The 20,044-nt window shown below is 34.6% G+C and overlaps 1 non-coding gene across 1 annotated transcript; it reads left to right on the forward strand.

The window, feature by feature from the left end:
* Positions 1-1,705: 1,705 nt before the first annotated feature.
* On the forward strand, positions 1,706-1,896 carry LOC141709269 (U2 spliceosomal RNA). The gene has a single exon (XR_012569855.1). It is a non-coding gene; the product is annotated as a U2 spliceosomal RNA (small nuclear RNA).
* The last annotated feature ends 18,148 nt before the right edge of the window (positions 1,897-20,044 follow it).

The raw sequence follows: 20,044 nt of genomic DNA on the forward strand, positions 1-20,044 counted from the left end.
GAATTTCAGGATCAACAGAAAAAGCAGCCGTTCTTCTTTAGTACAAAGTTGCAATAGTCAACAAAGTACTTGAGTGAACAGGAAAAGAAGCAAGTGAAGAACTTATTTTACTATTGTAATTTTATATTGTTTTTCACTTGTACATTTGGTAATATATAAACCAAGAAGAAGCTAGTAATTAGAGAGAGATTTTTCCAGAGCTGTTAAGAAATATCTTGAGAGAAAATTCATCTAGTTTGTACTAGGATGCAGCTGTGATCAACATTGTTGAACACAGATTTTCTAACATACCATCTCTGGTGGAACAACAAATCCACCAGAAAAGTTTTTAAAGTTTGTTGTGTTCTTTACATTTTGTGTTTGAATATATATCTGTCTGCATTAGCTCAAAGCAATTCATACACTTGTTCATCTAGAACACACTGCTTTAATAAACTTCTCAAAACTTGAAAAAGTTTTGAGATTTACATTCAACCCCCCCTTCTGTAAATCTCATTGTTAGTCCTCTAGGAATAACAGATGGGTATAATATCATTATGCTAAAACAAAATAAAATATATCATTTATTCATTTTAAAATATTATAATATTTACATCCAGCTAAAATGAAATTCAAAACAAACTAATAGTATTAGCCGGATCTGTTAGAATAACGACATGGGTTAAAAAATAATAATGTATATTATTGAACTTCTCTAAAACCAGAAATAAATTCAAATTAAAGATAATTCTTATATTATTGATTCATAGGCTAGTTTATATATAGAATTAGGATGGTCTATTGCTTAGAAATCAAGAAGTATAATAAAAAAGTATTATTCTAATAATTATATTAAAAAAAGTATATAATGGAAAAGGCTCAAAAATATATTTATGTTTGTTATAGTACATCTAATATATTGAAATAACAAAAATAAAACCAAATTTAATGGAATCGTAAGACATGTTGAAGTATAAGATATAATCAAAAGTTTTATAAAAAAGTAAAATTATAAGATATATATGGAGTGAAATCAAAAATTGTGATACCAAAAATTGGTGAAACTAAAATTAATTTAAAAAAAATTTCGCTTATTAATAATGATTATTAATTATATTAGATGAAATAATAAAATTGATTTGAATGATTGGGCAGCAATGACGAGCGCAGTCCGTCAGAGGGGTAAAAGAAGAAGGGAAGGGGATATGATAAGGTGTTTTTCTGAAAAGTACCACATCGAGAGCAGGATGAAAAAAGAATTGCAGCTACATTATAAATAAGGATACAGTGGCAATATTGAAAGATACTTTACCGATATTGTCAATTGATGATCAAGAAGGTTCATGGCCGAGTGACTTTCATTACACACTGGATGTGAGCATGCCAAGGTCTAATCGAATGTGAGCAAACATCATGATTTCTGATAGGGGTCACTTGTTTCAGCCCCAAAAATTCTAGTTGAACAAACATTTATTGGACTTGTAGATTGTAGGCTAACTGAAAATATTCACAATTTTAGATGGCAACAAATAAGGCATAAATACAAATTCATAAAAAGAAAAAGAAAGCCTTTTCCAAATAGCTGGTGCAGGGCTCATGCCTCATATGCTATACAAAGTTCTGTTTCTAATTCACATTTGATATGAAAAAGAAGTACCATATCGAGATAGTTATATTAGAAGTAGAATGGATGAGCTTTAAAACCAGACTCACCAAGACAATAAACAGACCTTTATCGGCCTTTCGGCTAAGATCACGTGTAGTATTTGATCTTATTACTTTTATATCTCATATGTTGGCTACTGATTTACAGCAGGGCTCCGAAACCCGAAATTTTGGATATGCCGAACCCGAAGTTTTGGATTTGGATTTTAACTATACCGAACTGATACTCGATCCGAAATTCGAAATTCAATCCAAACCCAATACCCGATTAAAACCCGACACATATATTATAGATTATATGTAATATTTTAGATGTAATACATATAATTTACAATTATTATTGTATTATTTGAGTACTAGTAGACTATTATCAAGATTGTCGACACTTATTTAGTGAATTATAACTTTATATTTCAAAATTAGCTTTTATTATGTAAGATGTACTTTGTATATATTTATAAAACAAATCTAATTTGTGATGAAATACTAAATATTATGTTATCAACATATCTTAGATATTACTCAGCATGTCAACCTGTAATATAATGTGTTTTACTACTTATTAGTTAATGTATTTTTATTTTAGCTATCATATAAATGTAATTAATAGTGTTTGTATGTATAAATAATATTAAATTTGACTACATTATTCGTAATTTTGGATACCCGAAAAATATCTGATCCGATCTGAAACCCAACGGATTTGGATTTGGATAACCCGAAAATATTTGGATTTGGATTTTACAATACCCGATCCGAACCCAACCCGTTGCCATCCCTAATTTACAGGATATTAAATTTATTTTTTGAGTGGAGAGCTTGCTATTAGATTTTTAAAGAGTCGTCAGAGTGTTGCACTATTATTTTGGCCGAGTATTGCAGTATTATTTTGGCCTGGTGCACCTCACTCCAGGTTTAAAACTTTCATTACTTAGCACATGTAACACCCCCTTCTTAAAATAGAAGAAGATATTATTTATAATTCATAAAACCCGTAGAGAGAGCATTAAAACCAATCCCTAAATAATAATTAAACTATCCAAAACTTTCAAAATAATATTAAATCTCCAAACAGGTCAAACCAATAATATAAATGTCAAAATCTCTAAAGAAATAAATAAGTTTGAAAAATGATTGAAGTCCAATATCCTAATTAATAAAATAGGGGTATCTCTCCATCACACAGTCTCACATCCCCCTAAGCACCTGTCAGAAAAAGAATACGGTATGAGCCAAATGTCCAGTACGGATTTTGAATACGGTTTATAAAAACAGAAAATCAGATATAAATATTTCACAGTTTATAATAAAGAAATAATTTTAAAAACAAGTACGGCTGAAGCAACAAAGGGGTAAGGATATTTCATACCGAGATCATAACAGAACAAATACAAATACACACATCATAGGGTACCTAATGTGTGCAACAGAACGGATAACGTGGATGGCATATACAACGTTACCGTAAATCAAATCACAAATCAAACTCTGGGTGCACCCACGTATCCTGAAATAAATATCAAATGTGCACAAAGCACCTCCCAAGAGCTAATAGAAGGATACGCCGTGACCAATCACAGTGCTACAGAAGTTTCATGTCAATGATGCCGCAAAGATATGGTTGTAGTACCCCTACAACTGTTAAACTCGGTATACCCTAAATCACTAAGGGTTCAAAAAAAAATTTGAATAATTTAAAATCAACTAGAACAAATATTTGAATTTTCAAAACAGATGGGTGTCAAAAATAATTTCTGAAATTCACCAAAACAGATATTTATAATTTTCAAAAACTGAATTTAAAATAATTTTCAAAAGTTTAAATGATTGGAACAAATAATAACGAAACAAATAGAATAAAGAATTGCAGAGACAAGATATATTCAATATCTAAGAGGGATATCACTGAATATAAAGGGACAAAATCCGTATCTCGAAAATCGTAAATTTTTAATATTAACAAAATCTGTAAAAGCTCTGTTAACCCCTCGGCTCCCGATCTAAATAACAAAATTTATTTGATTGTTATCATAGGTTCCTTTATATTATTTAGTTACACATTCATTCGTCAGCTGCTAAGCCTATCAATCAGTCACGAACTATAACTAGAAGAAACTGATAATAATACTAGTATTGCCCTCGAAGTCCCTGACTTTGCTTGACACAATATATTAGTTAATTTATGACCGCAAATCATTATAATATATAAATACCATTACCTATTTATAACTTATGTAACTTGAATTTAACAATTAAATAAAATAATAATAAAAAAATTTTACTTCTAAAACATTAAGCCAAATACGGGACATATTATTAGTTTGTAACTCGAAAAATTAAATTACAATATATGACCAAAATGGTACTAATCAAACTAACATATATGTAAAAAAAAAATTAAATTAAAATTTGTTTTACATGAGTTAAAAACAAATAAATAAAAAAATAATAAATTAATATAATTTATAATTATATATTAACACATAACCTATATACATACATACACAATCTAACTTGTTCTTCTACCAAGCACTTGACACACAGTAAATCAAAATCCAATATATAATGATAAAATGTATCATGCTGGTATGCACATAATATAATCATATAAAAAAAATTGAAGCATGACTTAACTCAAATGTGATAAAACCACTCTCCTACCAAAATTCACAAAAAAACGCAAATATCACTTCTTGAGTCAATAATATAATATTATAACTTGTACTAGTGCTAAGGCTATGTAATTACTTATATAACACTCTATTAATGGTACTTGTTCTTGTTGTTATCGTATAGAAGAATGAACCAAAAGCTACAATATCAACTATACGCCCCTGTCTCCTCTGTTTTCTTCTCTCCGTGCGGCTACGAAGCTCTAGTTTTTTTTATTGGTGTCTTTCACTAATGACTAGATGTTGGGAGTCAGAGGATCCATAGTACCTGCAGCCCCTATATATGTACCACACAAAATATCCTATAACTATTTCAATTAAAATTATAATAATTAACTAATACTATGGTTACTCCTATTTCTTTTCTAATTAGTTAATATAAATAATGACTCATTCTTATTCTAACTCTAATCCAATTTATTATTATTATTATTATTATTATTATTATTATTATTATTATTATCATCATCATCATCATCTAAAATATATAATATTCACGCATATTACATATATACCCCCTTAAAAAGGATTCCATCCCCGGAATCTAACGAAACTAAATACTCGTACCAGAATCGAATAAATGCAGATATTTATCACGAATTGATTCTTCTAATTCTCGAGTAGTCTCTCTTTCCGAATAATTTTTTCACAAAACTTTCACAAACGGAATGGTATTCTTCCTTAAAACTCGCTCCTCTCGAGTTAAGATAGCCTCAGCTTCTTCCTGACAAGAAAGATCCTCTCTAATCTTATGCAATGGATACTAAACTACGTGTAATGGATGATATTTATAGCCCCTCAAAACAGATACATGAAACACATTATGCACATGAGATAGTTGTGGCGGCAACACAACTCTATAAGACACTTCCCCCACTTTCTCTATAACATCAAAATGTCTAATATACCTCGGACTAAGTTTCCCCTTCATACCAAAACACTTCACAGCCTTACAAGGCGACACCTTCAAGAACACATGATCACCTGGCTCAAATCCACCAAACTTCCGATGTTGATCCGCATAACTCTTTTGACGAGATCGCGCTTCCTTCAAACTGTCTTTAACTTTTTCCACCTTCTCATTAGTGATTCTAACCAGCTCTGGTCCTTCAATGACTCTCTCTCTCCAACCTCATCCCAACAAGATGGTGTTCTATACCTCCTACCATATAAAGCTTTAAATGGTGGCATACCAATACTCGCGTGCCAACTATTATTGTACGCAAACTCAACCAGATACAAATATTTATCCCAATCACATGTCCACTCTAAAGCACATGCCCTCAGCATATCCTTCAATGTCTGGATCGTCCGCTCTGAATTTCCATCGGTCTGCGGATGATAAGTTGTACTAAAATTAAGCCTCGTCCCCAAGCTTGCTGGAACCCCTTCCAAAAACGCGATGTAAACCTCGTATCCCTGTCAGAAACTATCGACATGGGAACACCATGAAGTCTAACAATATCTCGCTGAAAAATCTCTGCCAACTCATGAACATGAGCAGTCTCTCTAATAGGTAAGAAGTGAGCAGACTTAGTAAGTTTATCAACCACCACCAATATGATATCATTCTTCTTGAAATTCCTCGGCAAATGAGTTACAAAATCCATAGTAATATTTTCCCACTTCCAAACTAGAATATCTAGCTGCTGCAACAATCCACTAGGCCTCTGATGGTCTATCTTCACTTGTTGACATATAAGACATTTTCCCATAAATTCTGCTATATCTCCCTTCATTCCACTCCACCAAAAGTGCTTCTTCAAATCTTCATACATCTTAGTGGAACCAGGATGAATAGAAAATAAAGAACTATGAGCCTCCTTCAAAATTTCCTCACGAATCGTCTGGTCTACAGGAACACACAATTTACTACCCAACCATATCACGCCCTCATCATCAACACGAAAGTGTTTTTTCTTGCCACCTGCCACCTCAGATCTAATAACTTTCAAACCTGTATCATTCTTCTGAGCTTCCTTAACCCTTAAAATAAGATTTGGTTCCACTTTCAAACTTGCAATGCTACCTCCTGACCCTCTAACATACAATTCAACACCCAATCGCTCCAAATCTGAAATAAGGTGCGGCTGAGTATTGAGAGATGCAACACTCCCTAAGTTCTTCCTACTAAGAGCGTTCTCCACTACATTCGCCTTCCCTGGATGGTACTGAATATTTGCATCACAATCCTTAAGAAGTTCAAGCGACCTCCGCTGCCTCATGTTAAGCTCCTTTTGGATAAAGATGTATTTAAGACTCCTGTGATCAATGAAGATATCACAAGTCTCACCATACAAATAATGCCTCCAAATATTCAGAAAAAAGACCACTGCCGCTAACTTCAAGTAATGGGTAGGATAATTCACCTCATGGGGTTTAAGCTGCCTCGAGGCGTAAGAAATCACCTTCCCATGCTGCATAAGAACACACCCCAATCCTCTCTTAGAAGCATCACTATAAACCTGGAAACCTCCACTTCCTGATGGCAACACTAGTAATGGAACAACACCAACCTCTTCTTCAACTTTTGAAAGCTCTTCTCGCGATCATCATTCCACTCGAATTTAATTCCCTTCCTCATTAGCTGAGTCAATGGAAAAGCTATGGAAGAGAAACCTTCCACAAAGCGCATGTAATAACCTGCCAAACCCAAGAAACTCCTCACCTTCGTCACATTGCTAGGTCTGAGCCAATTAGTAATAGCCTCGACTTTCGCAGGATCCAACTCAATGCCCCTACCAAACACAACATGCCCCAATAATGCCACTTCCTCCAACCAGATTTCACACTTTGAAAATTTTGCAAACAACTTCTTATCCCTCAAAAATTCAAGTACAGTACGCAAATGCTCCTCATTCTCCTCTCTGCTCCTAGAATATATCAAGATATCTTCGATGAAGACCACCACAAATTTATCCAGATAATCATGAAAGACCTGATTCATCAAATCCATAAATATCATTGGTGCATTCGTCAACCCAAAGGACATCACGAGAAACTCATAATGACCATAACGAGTGCGAAATGCAGTCTTTGAAATATCCTCTTCTCTAACTCGTAACTGATGGTAACCTGATCTCAAATCTACCTTCGAAAAGTACTTCGCCCCTTGTAATTGGTCAAATAAGTCATCAATGCGTGGCAAAGGATACTTGTTTCTAGCAGTCACCTTATTCAATTTCCTGTCGTCAATACACAACCTCATGGAACCATCCTTCTTCTTCACAAACAGCACTAGAGCACCCCACGGAGACACACATGGCCTGATAAATCCTCTATCCAACAACTCTTGCAACTGCTCTTTCAATTCTTGCAACTCAAGTGGTGCCATTCGATAAGGCACCTTAGAAATAGGCTCGGCACCTGGAACAAGTTCAATAGTAAACTCCACCTCTCTATGTGGTGGAAAACCTGGTAGCTCATCGGGGAACACATCTTCATCTCTTTCACAACTGGATAATCCTCAATGCGAGGTTCATCCTTCGATGTATCCTTCACAAAAATAAGGTAGCCATCACAACCCTTAGATAAAAGTTTGCTCGCCTTTAGAGCAGAAATTAACTGAACCTCCCCCTTCGGCTGAGAGCCTTGGTATACAAATTCTGGTTTATCAGCATCCCCAAAGATCACCCTTTTTCCTTGACAATCAATTGTGGCACAATGTTCACTCAACCAATCCATGCCCAAGATAATGTCAAAGTCATGCATCTCCATCGGAAGCAAGTTAACCTTACAATTTCTGTCTCCAACAGCTATCAGACACTCTGGATATATATCAGATATAACAATAGAATTCCCCATCGGGGTAGCAATAGGATATAATAATGAAGGTGCAACGCCAAGATGACGAACAAACGAATAAGACACAACAAAATGGGTCGAACCAGTATCAAATAACACATAAGCATCACGTCTACCAACAAGAAGTGTTCCCGAAACGGTACCTGAATTAGTTGTTGCCTGATTTGCAGTCAATGCAAACACTCTGGCTGTAGGATTCTGCTGACTGCCACTACCACCGCCAGCTCCTTCTCCACCAGTGTTGCGGGACACTGTACAATCTTTTGCCCTATGGAACATGCTACCATACAAGAAACAAGCCCCAGTCTGTCTGTAATAAGCTCTACCTGGATGATGTCCACCACATATAGCACAAGGAGCCACTGGAATCATATTGGGGTTTCCCCCATATACTGAGTAACGGCTCTGCCCTTGTTGACGATTCTGCCACTGCATAGGCTGCTTCTATTGCTGAAACTTTTGATTCTGATTCTGACAAACATATTGATTCTGGCCGGGGAATGACTGACCACCCCTATTCTGATTATGTCTGTGCCACTGTCCCTACTGACCACTATGACCTCCATACCACTGTCTTGTTAGTGTTTGTGCCCTAGAGACAACACTATTATGCTTTTATTATGAAATATTTAGATTATTAATTATGATTCTATGGATTATTCTTTAGTAATTTATTATATCATTATTTTCCACGATAATATGTTAGATTAATAAATATCATTGGAATATGATATGTAAATCTAAATCTCTAAGTACGTGACTTAAAAATAAGATTATGAGAATAATATTAATATTTCTAAAGTTCCCTAGTGAAGTATTATTATTAAGGGACGATAATAAATGCGTTGAGACTAGTGTGTTTGTTGACTAATGATCACATCTCATTGATCATAAGTATGGTGATACTAAAGTCAAAACACAGGCACATGTATTAAACACATGCTGCTGGATTGACCCGTTGTGAGATACTACATGTTTAATGTGTCATAAGTTAATCTCACAGTGATAATGATGTATTGGTCCTTAGACCTGAAATCATTATATTTCTATACGAGAATTAATATACTTTAATATTATTGAAAGTTATCCTTGACCAGGTAATCATAAAAGTAGAAATTAGGTATATTCTGAATCGTATGAGATATATGAATGATCTAGATGGGATTTAGCCCTCCTATTTTAGAGGAGTGATATTTTGGCCTCTTGATTGAGTAAGACTATAAAATGTATGGTCGTGCTCAAATACTGATTTGTTTAATAGTTTACTCATTGATCAAGGAAAGTAGGATTAAATGTTTGCAGAGGATGGCACAATGCATGCCTCGAGTTTGATCTAAATATAAGGCTAAATGGATTATATCATATTGTACATTATTCACGAAAGGTTTAATTGAATCACCAATTATTATTATTACTTGGGGAGCAATGATGTATTACTAGATGCCACTCATTGTTGATAATTTTATTATTATAAAATAAAATTATTGCCAACATAATAATAACGTAAAGGACCACACACAAAGAATGTTTAAAACGGAGTGTTATTTAAATTATGAATTTAAATATTTAATTGTTAATTCGAATGTAATTATTTAATTAATTAAGTGAGACTTGATTAATTGTATGTACATTAGAATTAGAATTTAATAATAATATAAACCCAAAATCAAAATGGATCCTTTTTGAAGCCCATTAAGATTAGGGTTAGGCCCAAATCCTCTCTCCCTATATATATATATTAAGATGTATATTTTTAGGGTTTAGTTGACACATCACGTTTTTAGAAAATCGTAGCAGCTCTACATCTTAGAGAGGCTAGAGAGAGAGAAAAGAGGCAACCAAATCGGCTAGTACCAGCTCCGATAATCGTTGGACGATCGGGCGTTCGTGTGGATACCTTGGAGAGCAGATCTTCGAAAGGAGGGCTGCTGTGTTGGTTCATCAAGATCTGTACATTCATCACAATCAAAAGGAAAGCTTTATTAAGGTAAACATCTAATCTCCGAATTAAATGTATTGTTTCACATGGATCCTGTGTTTGGGGTTTCATTTTTCATATTTATTTTTGATTTTTCCGCTGCGTTTGTGTCACGAATCCTAACAATGGCATCAGAGCTACTTGTGAAATGTTTTAATTCGATTGTATGTTTACAATTTTGATATAAGTGAGCATGTATATAATTTTTGGTGCATGTATATGCCTGTATATGTGATTTTGAATATATATATGATATTCATGATGTATTTAATCATGTGATGTTTGTAAGTATCGTTATGTGAGTATATATGATATACTTTGTTTTTATTATGGAGATCGTATACGATGCGATTTCTGAAAAAGGCTGAACAGATTTGGTGAAATCTGAGTCCAGTGTCCGATTTTTGCAAACGATATGTGTTTTCCGACTGGAATCGGGTTACTAAGCAAGACTGATAAACTCAGGTTCGCATCTGTAAGCCATTGGATGTCTTTACAAGCCTCGAAACAATGATTTTTAGTTTTTAGAAAGCTGATTTTATTTTCTGAATTTTGGTAAATGTATTGTGTTTGATTATATAGTATGAACTATGATATGTGATACCATGTTAAGATTACAATTGTTTTGCTATGTGTCATGTGATATCATGGTGTATGGTTATGGCCTTAAGACCCTTTAGTTAATGGTTTTTTATTTATGGTTTTGGTTTCTAAATACGACTTGCATGTCGTTTATTCTTTGTAATTAGTTTATCTCGAATGTAACTCGAGTTTTCTTATGTAAGTACAATAGTATAGGTTGGTTTAATGTAATGTACTTCAAGGAGGCATGATCTAAGAGGAGAAGTAGCAATCGAGACAAGAAGAATGAAGACTTGTAATTGTAATTATATTTATATTATTCACCATAGATTGACCTTGATCCTTTCATTAGCTTGAAAGGATCACATAGGATAAAGGCCATAACCAAGCACGTATACAAACCACACTTTATATATTGATGTATGAATGTATGTATAGAATAGTTGATGATGCATGCTTTAATTAGATTAATCATGCATGAATGTATGTATTAGATACATCACCCATGCCATGCCTGCTAAACAAGATAAAATCTATAACGACTCAAGATTTTAAAATTTACAAACGATTATGAGATTCTCGTGTTTATGAAACACGGAATGAAATATTAATCTTCTTTATTTCTGACATGGGGCGATTTTGTCAACAACGGGTATATTGAACTTGTAAGGCTGTGGGTTTTAAGAGAGACCGATGTGACTCCTCCACTACCTGGAAATCAAACCATTGACGATTGATTTGAAGTATTTTATTTAAGGAAAAATTTGGAATCTCTTTATGATGAGATCATGATCGTTATATTACTAACAAAACCCTAATATTTATATTAAGTTGTTTAGATGCCTTCTAATATGTCCAACACGTTAACCCCTAGATCGATAAGGAATGGGTTCGCCAGAGTGAAGTACTCCCATCTATCGTGGGATGGCGTGTTGAAGTATATGATACTTTTTAGACCTTTGGGTTTGACTTAACTAATTTACCGTAATAGGATTGTGAACTTAGAGGCATAGAGTTTGGTGCGATTTATTGGATAAATAAGTATAAATATTGTTTCACTAAACTATCCAAGAGTTATATAGTTGATATAATTGATAAATGTTGTCTACCTTATTGAATCATGTTTTAGGAGTAAAGCCAAAGCTGAACTAAAACATTGTGAAATTTGGATCTTGGCTTACTAGAAAGTATATAGAAGATATTCTTTCCGAATTAATAGTTAGGGCTATTAATTTGATAAAAATAGTGGGAGATATATATTTTGAATATATATAAATAATCACTTGAACATAATTTAATAATCATATGTACACTAATTTATCTTATGCATTTTAAACATTGTAGATATCAAATGGAAATCAATTCAAACAACTTCTTTGTGCGATCAGTCCTTGAGAAGGACAAGCTGACAGGAACAAACTTCCTTGACTGGCAGAGAAACTTGTGGATTGTCCTCAAACAAGAGCGTAAGCTCTGTCATAGATATCCCTCGCCCTGCACCTCTCCCTGAAGGAGCATCCCGTGCTCAACATAATGTTTATTAGAAATATATCGATGATGATACGGATGTTCAATGTCTCATGTTAGCGACCATGAGTGCTGAACTTCAAAAACAACATGAGAATATGGATTCTTATGATATGATTGAGTACCTTAAACGTATGTTTGAAGGACAGGCTCGTCAGGAGAGGTTTTATACTTTCAAATTGTTGCATGAATGTAAGCAGGGAGAACGTGATCCGGTTGGACCGCATGCTCTAAGAATGATAGGGTATATTCAGTACCTTGCAAAGTTGGGTGCCCCGATTGATGTGGAGCACCATATTGACCTAATTTTGCAATCTTTAAACAACATCTCTCAATTTGTGATGAATTACAATATGAATGAGATAGATAATAACCCCACCGAATTGTTGGCTATGTTGAAAACTGTTGAGACCAATGTTCAGAAGGCATCCCCTGCTCCCATGTTGATGGTGAATAAGGGGAAGGCCAAAGGAAAGGGTAAATGGAAAGGCAAGAGGAAGATGGGATCTAAATCTAATGCCAATCCGAAACCTGATCCGACCAAGGCTTTGAAGCCTAAATGTGGTGTTTCAAAGGTTGGTGATTGTCACTATTGCAAGAAACCGGGTCATAGAAAGAGGAACTGTCATGCTTATTTGGAGGATTTGAAGAAGAAGAAGGTTGTTGTTGCTGCTTCTGATTCAGGTATTTATTTTAATAGAAGTCAATTTATCTACTTCTGCATATTGGATATTAGATACTGGATGTGGTTCTCACATTTGTGTAAATATGCAGGAACTACAGGGAAGTATGACATTGGGGAAGGGAGAAGTCGACCTACGAGTTGGCAATGGAGCAAAGGTTGCTGCTTTAGCTGTAGGGACTTATCGGTTATCATTGCCCACTGGGCTTGTTTTAGAACTAGATAACTGTTTTTACGTGCCTGCGATTTGCAAAAACATTATTTCGATTTCTTGTTTGGGCAATAAAGGTTTTTCATTTTTGATTCAGAACAATAGTTGTTCCTTTTCATTCAATAATGTTACCTATGGGGTTGCACGTTTGTTTAATGGTTTATATGTTCTTGATTTAAATACTCCTGTCTATAACATAAATAATGATAATAAACGTATTAAGATGAAAGACTCAAATTAAACATACCTTTGGCATTGTCGTTTAGGTCACATAATTGAGAAACGCATTTCCAAATTACATAAAGATGGTTACTTGGATAAGTTTGATTTTGAATCATACGAAGAATGCAAATCTTGTCTCATTTGAAAAATGGCTAAAGCTCCTTTTACCGGACAAGGTGAAAGGGCCACCAATTGATTAGGACTTATATATAGTGATGTATGTGGTCTAATACGTATGATGGCAAGATGTGGCTTTTACTACTTCATTATATTTACTTATAATTTCAGTAGATATGGATATGTGTATCTTTTGAAGAACAAATCCGATTCTTTTGAAAAGTTCAAAGAATACAAGGCTGAAGTGGAAAAGCAAACAGGGGAAAGTATAAAAGTTCTACGATCAGATAGTGGAAGAGAATACTTAAGCCTCGAGTTTAAAGGTTTCTTGAAGGAGTGTGGTATCGTATCACAACTTACTCCTCCTGGAACGCCTCAATCGAATGGAGTTTCTGAGAGGAGAAATCGTACCTTGTTGGATATGGTGCGATCGATGATGAGTCTAGCAGATCTTCCAATAAGTTTCTGGGGTTTTGCTCTAAAAACGGCTGCATATATACTAAACTGAGTTCCAACTAAATCGGTTCAAAAGACTCCATATGAGATATGGACTGAAAAACATCACAACATATCTTTTATGATAGTATGGGGATGCGAAGCATTTGTGAAACGCTTGGTGTATGACAAGCTGGGACCAAAATCAGATAAATGTTATTTTGTGGGATATCCTGAAGAAACTAAAGGGTATAGTTTTTATAATCCTACCGAGAACAAAGTATTTGTTGCTCGAATCGCTGTATTTCTTGAAAGAGAGTTACTTTCCAAGAAAATTAGTGGGAGGACTATAGATCTCGATAAAGATCGAGTTGTACAAAATAAAATTGAACCAGAATTGAAAAGTGGGTAGGAAGTACATCAAGATGTTCCTGCTCGGGAAACACAGGTTATTCGTAGATCTAGTAGGGCTCGTCATGAGCCGGAGAGATATTATGGATTTCTCTTGACTCAAGATGATGATGTAATGCTCATAGATAATGATGAGCCTCTTACATACCAAGAAGCTATGAACAGTCCAAACTCCGAGAGATGGCTAGAGGCCATGAAATCTGAAATGGAATCCATGTATCAAAATAAAGTATGGACTTTAGTTGATCCACATGAAGGGGTAAAATCTATAGGGTGCAAGTGGGTTTTCAAGAAGAAAACTGACATGGATGTTAAAGTACATACCTATAAAGCGCGACTAGTGGCAAAAGGTTCCAAACAAATTTATGATATAGACTATGATGAGACCTTTTTACCAGTTCCTATGGCCAAGTCCATCAGGATTTTGCTAGCAATATCTGTTTACTACGACTATGAGATTTGGCAAATGAATGTCAAAACCGCTTTCTTAAATTGGAGCCTTGAAGAGGATGTATACATGATACAACCTGAGGGTTTTGTCGATCCCAAGTTTGCCAAGATGGTCTGTAAGCTACTTCGATCTATTTATGGATTGAAGCAAGCCTCAAGGAGATGGAATCGTCATTTTAATGAAACAGTCAAAGAATTTGGCTTTATTCAAAATGAAGATGAATCATGTGTTTAGAAGAAGGTTAGTGAGAGCTTGGCAATCCTAGTACTATATGTAGATGACATATTACTAATAAGGAATGACATACCTTCTCTACAGGCTTTTAAGACTTGGTTGGGAAATAGTTTCTCAATGAAGGACTTAGGCGATGCCACCTATATATTAGGGATCAAGATCTATAGAGATAGATCAATGAAATTAATCGGCCTAAGTCAGAGTACATACATTGTTAAAGTATTGCATCATTTTGGGATGCAAGAGGCAAAAAGAGGATATATCCCAATATCTCATGGGATATTGATCTCGAAAGACAACTACCCTAAATCATTAGATGATAAGGTCCATATAAGAAAAGTTCCATATGCTTCGACAATTGGATCTATAATGTATGTGATGATATGTACTCGTCCTGATGTTTCGTATGCCTTGAGCATGACGAGCAGATACCAGTCTAATCCAGATGAGGGTTACTGGACAACTGTCAAGAATATTCTTAAGTACTTGAAGAGGAATAAAGATTCATTCTTGGTGTATGGAGGAGATGAGAAGCTGGTTGTAATGGGTTACACTAACGCCAGCTTCCAGACAGAGAAAGACGATTCAGTATCTCAGTCTGGTTTTGTGTTTTGCCTTAATGGAGGTGTTTTAAGCTGGAAAAGTTTAAAGCAAGAGACAGTAGTTGATTCTACAATAGAAGCAGAGTATATTGCTGCCAGTGAAGCAGCCAAGAAGGCTATTTGGATACGAAAATTCATAATGGGACTTGGCGTGGTTCCATTTATCACAGATCCAGTCGATCTTTACTGTGATAATAATGGAACCATTGCGCAGGCTAAAGAACCAAGGTCCAATTTTCGGGCAAATCATATACTTAGGAGATATCACCTTCTTCGAGAGATTAATGAAAGAGGAGATATATATATATATATATATATATATGCAAAGTGTATACTGATGAAAATGTTGCAGACCTACTGACTAAGGCTTTATTGAGCAAAAGCACGAAGGTCATACTAGTTCCATGGGTATTAGATACATGGGTGATTGGCTCTAGTACAAGTGGGAGATTGTTAGTGTTTGTGCCCTAGAGACAACACTATTATGTTTTTATTATGAAATATTTGGATTATTAATTATGATTCTATGGATTATTCTTTAGTAATTTATTATATCTTTATTTTTTGCAATAATATGTTAGATTAATAAATGTCCTTGGAATATGATATGTAAATCTATATCTCTAAGTACGTGAATTAGAAATGAGATTATGAGAATAGTATTAATATTCCTAAAGATCCCTAGTCAAGTATTATTATTATTAAGGGACGATAATAAATGCGTTGAGACTAGTGTGTTTGTTGACTGATGATCACATCTCATTGATCATAAGTACAGTGATACTAAAGTCAAAACACAGGCACATGTATTAAACACATGGTGCTGGATTGACCCATTATGAGATACTACATGTTTAATGTGTCATAAGTTAATCTCACTGTGATAATGATGTATTGGTCCTTAGACCTGAAATCATTATATTTATATACGAGAATTAATATACTTTGATACTATTGAAAGTTATCCTTGACCGGGTAATCATAAAAGTAGACATTGGGTATATTATGAATCATATGAGTAATATGAATGATCTAGATGGGATTTAGCCCTCCTGTTTTAAAGGAGTGATATTATTGAACTCTTGAATGAGTAAGACTATAAAATGCATGGTTGTGCTCAAATACTGATTTGTTTAATAGTTTACTCATTGATCAAGGAAAGTAGGATTAAACATTTGAAGAGGATGGCATAATGCATGCCTCGAGTTTGATCTATAATTTAAGGCTAAAGGGATTATATTACATTGTACATTATTCACGAAAGGTTTAATTAATCACCAATTATTATTATTACTTGGGGAGCAATGATATATTACTAGATGCCACTCATTATTTATAATTTGATTATTAGAAAATAAAATTATTGCCAACGTAATAATAACCTAAAGGCTCACACACAAAGAATGTTTAAAACGGAGTGTTATTTAAATTATGATTTTAAATATTTTATTGTTAATTCAAATTTAATTATATAATTAATTAAGTGTGACTTGATTAATTGTATATATATTAGAATTTGAATTTAATAATAATATAAACCCAAAATCGGAATGGGTCCTTTTAGAAGCCCATTAAGATTAGGGTTAGGTCCAAATCCTCTCTCCCTATATTACATTAGGATGTATATTTTTAGGGTTTAGTTGACACATCACATTTTTAGAAAACCCTAGCAGCTTTACATCTTAGAGAGGCTAGAGAGAGAGAGAAAAGAGGCAACCAAAACGGCTAGTACCGGCTCTGGTGATCGTTGGACGATCGGTTGTTCGTGTGGATACCTTGGAGAGCAGATCTTCGGAAGGAGGACTGCTATGTTGGTTCATCAAGATCTGTACATTCATCACAATTAGAAGGAAAGCTTTATTAAGGTAAACATCTAATCTTCGAATTAAATGTCTTGTTTCGTATGAATCCTGCATTTGGGGTTCATTTTTCATATTTATTTTTGATTTTTCCGTTGCGTTTGTATCATGAATCCCAACATGTCTACCCTGTGCACAACCCTGATCATCCCTAATCCTCTTACTACCACTGTAAGACCTGGAATTCCTGAAATTTATGCGCTCCTTCTCAACATCCTTTGCTGCATCAGACACCTCTGCCACATTATCAAATTTAAAAGAAATTATGGAACCCCTCAGATAAGACTTCAACCCCCATTTAAATTTATCAGCCTGTTGTGCAGCAGTCTCTGCACTGTCCCAGCAAATCCAGCCAACCTTATAAACCTCGCCATATAATCAGTAATGCTCTTATCATGGTGCTGCATAATAGAATGAAACTCCCTCAAATAAGTCTCACTATCAGCATTAGAGAAGTACTGCTCATAGGATACCTCCTTAAATCTCTGTCATTCTAAAGCCTCCGCATACTGCTCCCCTTTAGTAGCTTTCACTCTTCTCCACCACCTCTGAGCATCGCCCTCCAACTTATACTTAGCTAATCTGACCTTCTGAATCTCATCACAACCCAGTGCATCAAAAATCTTCTCGAGATGAACAATCTAATTTTCAGCATCAATAGGAGTCGGTGCTGAACTAAAAGAGTCGGGTTTCTGCTTCACAAACCTCTCCAACCATACAAACGGATCCAGCTGATGGCCCTGACTGTTATGATTCTGATTCCCATTGCCATTCTGATTTCCTTGTCCATTCTGGTTTCCATCGCAATTCTGATTTCCTTGTCCATTCTGATTTCCCTCACCATTCTGATTTCCCTGATTTGTCAAGGCTTGTTGTACAGCCTGAGCCACTACTTACCCTATCATCTCAGTAAGCTGAGCGGGGTCAATATGAAAAGGATCACGTCTAGGAGGCATCTACAATATAAGATAGCGAACGAATGAAGATATGAGAATAAATATGATGAAGCACGTGTTGCGTGATTCTACTGTGTTTTTTGTACTTGACTGGGTGGACAGTTGACCGGAAGATAACTTCGATTTGCCCGGCCAGTAGGCGGGCGGCGTGCTTATCTTATGTGACAACACTACAGAGCGAGTGGCTCTTCTAGGCGGGCAGTTGTGTGACAACGCTACAGAGAAAGCGGAGTTACAAACAGATTTCAAAATGATGAAGCAGAATGAAATGATAAAGAGCAGAATGAAAGGAAATTAAATAAAATACCCATCATATTGTTTACCCAAACTCACAGGCCAACCTAAGTAGATTTTCTACAAGAAAGAACCTAAACTCTGATGCCATCTCTATAACACCCCCTTCTTAAAATAGAAGGAGATATTACTTATAATTCATAATACCTGCAAACAGAACACTAAGAACAATCCCTAAATAATAATTAAACTATCCAAAACCTTCAAAATAATATTAAATCTTCAAACAATTCGAACCAATAATATATATGTCAAAATCTCTAAAGAAATAAATAAGTCTGAAAAATGATTGAAGTCCAATATCCTAATTAATGAAATAGGGGTATCTCTCCATCACACAATCCCAGATCCCCCTAAGAACCTTCCAGAAAAAGAATACGGCATGAGTCAAATGCCCAGTACAGATTTGGAATACAGTTTATAAAAACAGAAAATCAGATATAAATATTTCACATTTTATAATAAAGCAATAATTTTGAAAACAAGTACGGCTGAAGCAACAAAGGGGTAAGGATATTTCATACCGAGATCAGAACAAAAAAAATACAAATACAAACATCATAGGGTACCTAATGTGTGCAACATAACGGATAACGTGCATGACATATACAACGTTACCGTAAATCAAATCATAAATCAAACTCTGGGTGCACCCACGTATCCTGAAACAAATATCAAATGTGCACAAAGCTCCTCTCAAGAGCTAATAAAAGGATACGCCGTGACCAATCACACTGCCACGGAAGTGTCATGTCAATGATGCCGCAAAGACATGGTTGTAGTACCCCTATAGCTGGTTAACTCAGTATACCCTAAATTACTAAGGGTTCAAAAAAAAATAATTTCGAATAATTTAAAATCAACTAGAACAAATATTCGAATTTTCAAAACAGATGGGTATCAAAAATAATTTATGAAATTCGCCAAAACAGATATTTATAATTTTCAAAAACCGAACTTAAAATAATTTTTAAAAGTTAAAATGATTAAAACAAATAATAACGAAACAAACAGAATAAAGAATTGAAGAGACAAGATATATTCAATATCTAAGATGAGTAGTACTGAATATAAAGGGACATAATCCGTACCTTAAAAATCGCAAATTTTTAATATTAACAAAATCTGCAAAAGCTCTTTTAACCCCTCGGCTCCCGATCTAAATAACAAAATTTATTTAATTTTTACCATAGGTTCCTTAATATTATTTAGTTACACATTCATTCATCAGCTTCTAAGCCTATCAATCAGTCACGAACTATAACTAGAAGAAACTGATAATAATACTAGTATTGCCCTCGAAGTCCCTAACTTTGCTTGACATAATATATTAGTTAATTAATGACCGCAAATCATTATAATA

The sequence above is a fragment of the Apium graveolens genome, chromosome 2 (genome assembly GCF_009905375.1).
Source record: "Apium graveolens cultivar Ventura chromosome 2, ASM990537v1, whole genome shotgun sequence".
Taxonomy (NCBI): Eukaryota; Viridiplantae; Streptophyta; class Magnoliopsida; order Apiales; family Apiaceae; genus Apium; species Apium graveolens.